Below are 9,149 nucleotides of genomic sequence, written 5' to 3' on the forward strand. Positions count from 1 at the left end.
AAGTCTTTTCTGTTTCAAATGTTCTAGGGTTTCTGAAGAGAGGAAAATTCAGCCAGAAGATTTTAGAGTAAAAAATTTACAAGTTTGGTGTTATCCTGGCCAGAGTGATAGCACAATGGGTAGTCTTGCATATGGTTGACTCAGATTTGACCCCCAGCATCCCATATGGTCCCCCAAGTCTTCCAGGAGTGATTCCTGAGCTCAGAATCAGAAGTAACTCCTGATTAAGGCCAGGTGTGGCCCACAAACAAACAAAATATTTGTTATCTGAATGAATAGCATTCTGTATTTATTAAATGGAGATAGGCCATTACATTCATATTTATTTTGGATTAGATTTAATATAATTTTTGAGTAACACATCCCATTCTCTTAATAACATAATGTTAAAACTTATTGCAGTTAGTTTATCTTGTAGTTATTACTTTTTACTTTGAAAAATATGAGGTTTGAATTAATTTACATGGGGAACTTAAATCTTGATCCAGTATGAATTATAAAATTGATGAGATTAATGGTGCATCATGAGTCATTTTTCTAATGAGTTCTTTTTTTTTTTTAATCTTTAGACACTCAAAAGTTACTCCTGGGGCTGGAGAGATAGCATGGAGGTAAGGCGTTTGCCTTTCATGCAAGAGGTCATCGGTTCGAATCCCAGCGTCCCATATGGTCCCCCGTGCCTGCCAGGAGCAATTTCTGAGCATGGAGCCAGGAGTAACCCCTGAGCACTGCGGGGTGTGACCCAAAAACCACAAAAAAAAAAAAGTTACTCCTGGCTATATGCTCAGAAATTGCTCCTGGCTTGGGGGACCATATGGGACGCCAGGGATCGAACTGCAGTCTGTCATAGGCTAGCCCTTGCAAGGCAGATGCTTTAGCTCTAGCGCCACTGTTCCAGCCTCTTTTTTTCTTTTCTTTTCTTTTCTTTTTTCTTTTCTTTCTTTCTTTCTTTCTTTCTTTCTTTCTTTCTTTCTTTCTTTCTTTCTTTCTTTCTTTCTTTCTTTCTTTCTTTCTTTCTTTCTTTCTTTCTTTCTTTCTTTCTTTCTTTCTTTCTTTCTTTCTTTCTTTCTTTCTTTCTTTCTTTCTTCTTCTTCTTCTTCTTCTTCTTCTTCTTCTTCTTCTTCCCTCCTCCTCCTCCTCCTTCTCCTCCTCCTCCTCCTCCTCCTCCTCCTTCTTCTTCTCCTCCTCCTCCTCCTCCTCCTCCTCCTTCTTCTTCTTCTTCTTCTTCTTCTTCTTCTTCTTCTTCTTCTTCTTCTTCTTCTTCTTCTTTCTTCTTCCTCTTCCTTTTTTCTTCCTTCCTTCTTTCCTTCCTTCCTTCCTTCTTTCTTTTCTTTCTTTCTTCTTTCTTTCTCTCTCTTCTTTCTCTCTTCTTTCTTTCTTTTTCTCTTTTTCTTTCTCTCCTTTCTTTCTTTCTCTATTTTTCTTTCTTCTTTCTTTCTTTCTCTCTCTATTTTTCTTTCTTTCTTTCTTCTTTCTTTCTTTCTTTCTTTCTCTATTTTTCTTTCTTCTTTCTTTCTTTCTCTCTCTATTTTTCTTTCTTTCTTCTTTCTTTCTTTCTTTCTTTCTCTTTCTTTCTTTCTTTCTTTCTTTCTCTCTCTTCTTTCTTTCTTTCTTTCTTTCTTTCTTTCTTTCTTTCTCTCTCTCTCTCTCTCTCTCTTTCTTTCTTTCTTTCTTTCTTTCTTTCTTTCTTTCTTTCTTTCTTTCTTTCTTTCTTTCTTTCTTTCTTTCCTTCCTTCCTTTTTTTGTTTTTGTGGCCACACCCATTGACACTCAGGGTTACTCTTGGCTATGAACTCAGAAATCATTCCTGGCAGGCTCGGAGGACCAGATGAGATGCCAGGGATCAAACCTTAGGGGACCATATTGGTCGCCAGGAATCTATTCATCCTGGGTCAGCTGCATGCAAGGCAAATGCCCTATTGCTGTGCTATAGCTCTGGCCCCTCTATTGAGCTCTTAAATATTGCAACCATATTCCCTTCTCTCCTTACTTTACTTCTTTTTCCTATAAGGATTAAAATTTAAAAAATAAAATAACTGTTATATTCAGCTTTTTGTTTTGTTTTGTTTTGTTTTTGGGTCACACCTAGCAGCATTATATCACCAGGCCCTAGCTTTGTGGTAATGTAAAAAGCTTCTCTTTGCAATTTCTATCCATTCTTCCTGAAATGTGCTTTAAATTTTTTCAAGGGGTTAAAATTGACCCGCACTACCCAGACCTTACTCTTTGTTCCTTTCATAAGTTTCTTCCCTAGTCTTATTTATCTTCTTTTCGCATTTCAGTTTTATTTGTAGGCAATTTCCCTCTGAGTCCTTTTACTTTATTTCTACCATTTTCTTTTTTTATTCTTTACTATGTGCAAAGCATTATTCTAGATTAAATGGGTATAAGAGTAAATGAGTAGTGGGCTACTTTGATAATATGGAACTTATTTTATTCTGTAGAAAGACCCCTAAAAAAGTAAATTTCAAAATAATAAGTAAAGGAAATTTCATGAAGGGAATCCTAGGGATAGGGAAGAGATAGAATGTCTGAAAATAAAGGCCGGAACCATGGCACAGCCAGTAAGGCATTTATTTACCTTTCATGTGGCCAATCACCGAAACCCAGATGGTCCCCCAAGCCTACCAGGAGTGATATTTGTTGCTGTTGTTGTTTTGTTTTGTTTTTGGGTCACACTAGGTGGTGCTCAGGAGTTACTCCTGACTCTGCACTCAGAAGTCGCTCCTGGCAGGCTCAGGGGACCATATGGGATGCCGAATTTGAACCGGGGATCCGTCCTGTGTTGGCCAAGTGCAAGGCAAACATCTTACCACTATTTCTCTGTCCCCCAACCCCGGAGTGATTTCTGAGTGCAGAGCCAGTAATCCCTGACTACTGCTGGAACAAACAAACCAGGTTAGAAATCTTTGTGGAGTTAAGATTGAGTTGAGAGCTGAATTCAAGAGGAAAAAAATATCAGGGTCAGAGCAGTGGTGCAAGAGATAAGGCATCTGCCTTGCCAGCACTATCCTATGATGGACTGTGGTTCGATCCCCGGCATGCCATAGGCTCTCCCCAACCAGGAGCCATTTCTAAACGCATAGCCAGGAGTAACCCCTGAGTGTCACTGGATGTGGTCCAAAAACAAAAACAAGAAAAAAGAAAAAAAAATCAGTCAAAGAAGAGCACTTTGCAGACAGAGAAGGGCAGTAAAAAGCTCACAGTGAAACCAGAGAAGTAATTCAACTAACTGAAAGAAACATGTATGGTGAGAACTGGGAGAACAAGGATGAAATGGTAAGGTATAAAACCAAAGTTTTCAAATGGGGCAACTTTGAAATTTTTATTCTACATGTAAAAGGGAGCCAGGTCCTGCTGAAAAATTATGAATCATTTATACAGAACATTGACTATACATTTAGTTCTTCTGCTTTCTCCATATGCCACTCCTAAGATTTTATGACATTAGACAATTCACAAGAGATCTAACATGTAAAGAAACTTAGGACACCTGTGACCTATCTCCCCACCTTTATGACATCTTAAAGTTATCCAATTTTCATATATTTAGGTCACTAGTATTTGTTTCTTTTTGGTAAACTCATATTTGCTTTTGGAATCTCCATCTGTTTTAAACTAAAATTGGTACCATAGCTGGTTTGATGTGGAGGGGTGGGGTGCTCGCCACACCTGGTAATGCTCATGACTTATTTCTGGCTCTGTGCTCAGAGATCACACTAGTGATGCTCACAGGATATGTGATGCCAGGGATTGAACTGGGTAAGCTGTGTGCAAGGCACACAGTTTAACATCTGAACTATCTGTCCAGTACCATTGATGAACTTTAAAAATCAGTTACTATTTCTGTACAGGTTTTCAGGAGAAAGATAAAGAAAATGTGTTATTTCTTTCTTTTTCTTTTTTCTTTCTTTTTCTTTCTTTTTTTTTTTTTTTTTGGTTTTGGGTCATACCTGGCGGTGCTCAGGGGTTATGCCTGGCTCTTCACTCAGAAATCGCTCCTGGCAGGCTTGGGGGACCATATGGGATGCTGGGAATTGAACCTGGATCAGTCCGGAGTCAGCTGCATGCAAGGCAAATGCCTTACTGCAGTGGTATTTCTCTGGCCTAGAATGTGTTATTTCTTAACCAAAAGTTCCTATTAAACTGCAGAGTGACAAATGGCTTATAAGAATGCTGCAAGCCACGTACTGGGAAAAGCTGGAAATCACAGTATGTCCATTCCTATTATGTACATTTTTTATTTACTAAGTGCATTTTTGCTGCAAGGACAATTTAATTTCCAACCATTTTTTCGACATAACTCCAAAGGTTTTCCACATAAAATTCCACATATAAAAAGTGCCAATCAATGAATATTTCTTAGTAAATTTATTGTAGTTGGGATAAAAATTATTCTATGGCTTATATGGTTTAAAATTACCCAATTTAAAAAAGAAAATAAAATTACCCAATTTATGTCATGGGTTACTGTAACTCACAATGCATTTGGTGTGTACAAAAATCCTCTAGTAATCCCAACTTCAATTAAAATGCCTCCTCTCTCTTCCGTTTAACTATTAAATAAATCCTCACAAGTGGGGCCGGGCGGTGGCGCTAAAAGTAAGGTGCCTGCCTTGCCTGCGCTAGCCTTGGACGGACCGCGGTTCGATCCCCCGGTGTCCCATATGGTCCCCCAAGCCAGGAGCAACTTCTGAGCACATAGCCAGGAGTAACCCCTGAGCATTACCGGATGTGGCCCAAAAAAAAAAATCCTCACAAGTGAAAGTGTGTATAAGTTTAATCCTATTATAATATTAATTTTTAGTTACACTATTATATTCTTTTTTTGTTGTTTTTTCTTTTGTTTTTGGGTTACCCAATGGTGCTCAGGGACTATTCCTGGCTATCTGCTCAGGAATAGTTCCTGGCAGGCACGAGGGAACCATATGCCGGGATTTGAAACAACCACCTTAGGTCCTGAGTCGGCTGCTTGCAAGGCAAACGTCACTGTGCTATCTCTCTGGCCCCTATATTCTTTTTTTGTTTGTTCGTTTTTGTTTTTTTTTGTTTTTGGGCCACACCCACCAGCACACAGGGGATACACTCCTGGTTCTGCACTCAGAAATTGCTCCTGGCAGGCAAGGGGGACCATAGAGGATGCTGGGATTCGAACCACAATCTGTTCTGGATAGGCTGTGTGCAAGGCAAACGCCCTACTGCTGTGCTATCTCTCAGGCCTTGCACTATTATATTCTTACTATTCTTTCATAAAAGTTAGCAAAAAAAACTAATGCACAAAAAATTAATGTACAACCTAGATGTTTCCACTTAATAGATCAAAATAAGTTTGTTTTTTTTTTAATGTCAGTGATAGTGTTAAACCCAGACCCTATGTATTGACATGTATCTATCACCACTAAAATATAATCCTAATACACTTAGGGATTTTTTTTGGGGGGGGCACACCGGTGATGTTCAGGGGTTACTCCTGGCTATGCACTCAGAAATCACTCCTGGCCTGGGGGACCATATTGGACGCTGGGGGATCAAATTGAAGTTTGTCCTAGGCTAGTGCTGGCAAGGCACACACCTTACTGCTTCACTCCACCACTCCGGCCCCCCACTTAGATATTTTTTTGTTTTTGTTTTTGTTTTGTTTTTGGGCCACACCCGTGACGCTCAGGGGTTACTCCTGGCTATGCGCTCAGAAGTCGCTCCTGGCTTGGGGGACCATATGGGACACCGGGGGATCGAACCGCGGTCCATCCAAGGCTAGCGCAGGCAAGGCAGGCACCTTACCTCTAGCGCCACCGCCCGGCCCCCCACTTAGATATTTTTAAGCACTCAGTCTACATTTTATGGATGGCTCTGTGGAACTCCATAATGATGTATGTATGTGTTACTGTTTGCCAGATCAGGAAAATTCATCCAGGGGGCTGGAGAATAGTAGAGCAGGCTGGCTATTTGCTTTGCATGTGGCTAACCTTGGTTCAATTCCTAGAACTTCATTTGGTCCTCTGAGTCCTACCATAAATGATCCCTGAGTGTAGAGACCAGAGAAATCCCTGAATACCAATAGGTGTGGCCCCAAACAAACAAACAAACAAAAGAAATTACCATCCATCAAAATGTGAGAATGACAAATCTCTTCCAAAGATGCCTCAGTAGAACAAATGCTTTTATTTGAAATGTTTGTCTATGCAAATACACTCATTTACAACAGGAAGAAGCTTTGTAGATCTGAATCTGATTAAACTCTGAAAAGTGAACAAACTATTAGGGACATTTATGCTCTTGGTAATGTATGTCCCTTGATCTGGGAAAATAACTTGAATTCTCTGCCCCCTGTTTTTAAGATTGAGAGACTTCAGCTTGGTGTAAAGTTTTGAGCTGTCCTAATCAGGAATAAAATACAATAATTAGAACCTAAAATGATGGAAATAACGAAAGATCATCTTCAAGTAGGTATGAATAAAAGGGAAGAACTGAAGTGCACCACAAGTAGATATTGTCCACGGATCTAGTTAGGATCTATGGGGGCAAAAACTCTTGGTACTGTGGTAGAGAAATTAGTTAAGGAATATCAAAACCTTCATTTACTATTTGCAATGAAGGAGTTAGGGAAAGGAATGTTGGCATGCAGTAGAACTGAATTACAAAGAGCATATATGTAAAACATCAAAAATGACCTATTCTTGCATTGGGTGGAAACAATGGTCAGAATTAAATACTCATGCCAAGACAATGACAATAAAATCAAGAGACCCAAAATATAACAAGCTAAACACAAAATGGACCTGATACACTGGTATATCAGAGGTCTAAGGGTGGAGTTATGAGGTGCATGGTGGGAATGTCCCTAATTCACTGTCACTATATGTCTGAAATACAACTATGAAAGGCTTATAATTCACAGTAGCTTCAAGGTTTCAATAAAAAATATTTTCGCCTGAGTGCCACCTCGGGTGGCCTGCTGTGGGTTCCAGGTGAAATCTATTAGGGGTCCCCAGCCTTCCCCCCTCCCTACTCTATGGGGGAGGAGCAGAGGGAGGGGCTGGGCAGATAACTGTCTTCCGGTGCCTTGATCCTGGAGACCAGCATTTCCCAGGTATGGGTTTAGGGGACACCTCATTCAGGAGGCCTACTCCCTAGTAGGGGGGTGCTGGGAGGCTTGGCAGGCCCCCGGCTGTTCCCCTATTTCTCCCCTAAACTCTAGGCCTGGCCTGAGTGCCACCTTGGGTGGCCTGCTGTGGGTTCCAGGTGGGCTCTATTAGGGGCCCCCAGGCTTCCCCCCTCCCTACTCTAGGGGTGAGGAGCAGAGGGAGGGGCCGAGCAGATAGCTGGATTCCAGTGCCTTGATCCCCTACTCCAGGCTTTCTCTGGTTGCTGGCCTAGGTGGACTCTATAGTGGTCCTCAGGCTTTCTCCCTTTCTCTCCCTACACTAAGGGGAGGGGACACATGGGGTGGATGGTGGGCCGATGCAGCACTGGTGTATGTCGGGACATTATGTAGTGACATTCATTGGTATTTCTTTTTTCTCATTGCGCATACCATATATATTTAAAATAAAAATGGGAGGATGGACTCTCAGGCTGGGAAAAGACCAGTTTGGGTGGGGGTACCATATTTGAATATTGTAGATATATTCCCTCAACCGCTATAACTATTATTGAATATTCCCTTAAACGGTGACAATTGTGTCCAATGTGTTAAATTAGATTGTTTATTTTCCCCACTTTTTATCTCTTTTTTTCTCTTTGTGAACTGTTCAATAAGAAATTTTGGTCAAAGAGTCCCTCAGTTTAATGGTTATGTTTGAAGCAGGTCATGGGGATTGTTGGACTTGTTCTTGCAGCCCCCTTATGCACTGATAACACCAGGTGGCATTATTCCTTGTTTGCATGGGCACATTAAAATGGAAACTACAATACATACAATAAGTTCTTATCTAATAGAGATAGGAACACACAAATCCTGTGGTGCGATGGGACCTTACACCCTGGACATTGACATGATGTCAATAGCACAGGCCTCAGAGATTTGGGCATTCTCCATTCACCCCTGAACCAGGGAAGTCATCTATGAAACATCCAAAGTTGTCTATGTCATCACCTGGAAGCAATCCTCTACCAGGGAAGACCCTACTGCTGCTCTGACATCGATTTACTCAAAAGAGTCTTCCCTTAACAATGAGAAGATTTAAACAACAACAATGACCTGGGTACTGGACAGGGATTTTTGCATTGCCCTTTAATTGTGATTTGAAATTAGATGATGCTACGCACTATCCTGACTTCAATGTAGGATATACAGATTCCAGGATCTTCAATACAGAAACATGATACCAACAACAGAGACTATGTGAAAAATAAAACTGTATTGGCACTACAGAAAATGACCTGGATTGGACAAACTAGTTTGCCTGGAGCCTAGAATTGGATTTATGTCAGGAAACTTCAGGGGTAAGGTATCCTTGTATTTAGGCTAAGGTTTTTCCTTTCCATGTCCCCCATACTTTGGTGGGCTTATGCAAATGATAATTGCCACTATAACACTGTTTTTACAGTGCTCCTTTGACTCTAAACCTTTAAGAAACCACTAGTAAAACCATCTGGAACTGCAAAAAAAATATTTTCATTTGTTTTTGGGTCACACCTGGTGATGCTCAGGGTTATTCCTGGGTATGCACTCAGAAATCTTTCAATAAAATCCACAATAAAATAATTTTTAAAAATGACCTATCTTGGAAATGACTAGCTTAGATGTGACCTTTCAGTGATTGTACAAAACATTTTCATGACAAGATCCAATCATTAATGCAAACAAACAAACAAATTAAAATGGTCTAGTCTATTGGCGATCCCTTCTCAAACATGCGGTGGGTACATCACTAAGAAAGAAGTAAAAAAGGAATGAAATTTTAACATCTCAGTTGGTCATCTCCTAGCTTTGGCCACTTTGTACACTACAGGTGGATCTATTGACAACTTAGCTTGCCAATACAACACATAATATTAATCCTGTTTTGCATAGAACATAACAATGAATTTCTACCATTTTTACAAAAAAGAATTTGGCTACAGAATTTTAAGTAGTTGATTAAAAACAACAACAACACTGAGGCTGGAAATCAGAACAATTTTCAGAAATCAGAACAATTTTTAGT

Source organism: Suncus etruscus, chromosome 1 (assembly GCF_024139225.1).
Source record: "Suncus etruscus isolate mSunEtr1 chromosome 1, mSunEtr1.pri.cur, whole genome shotgun sequence".
NCBI lineage: Eukaryota > Metazoa > Chordata > Mammalia > Eulipotyphla > Soricidae > Suncus > Suncus etruscus.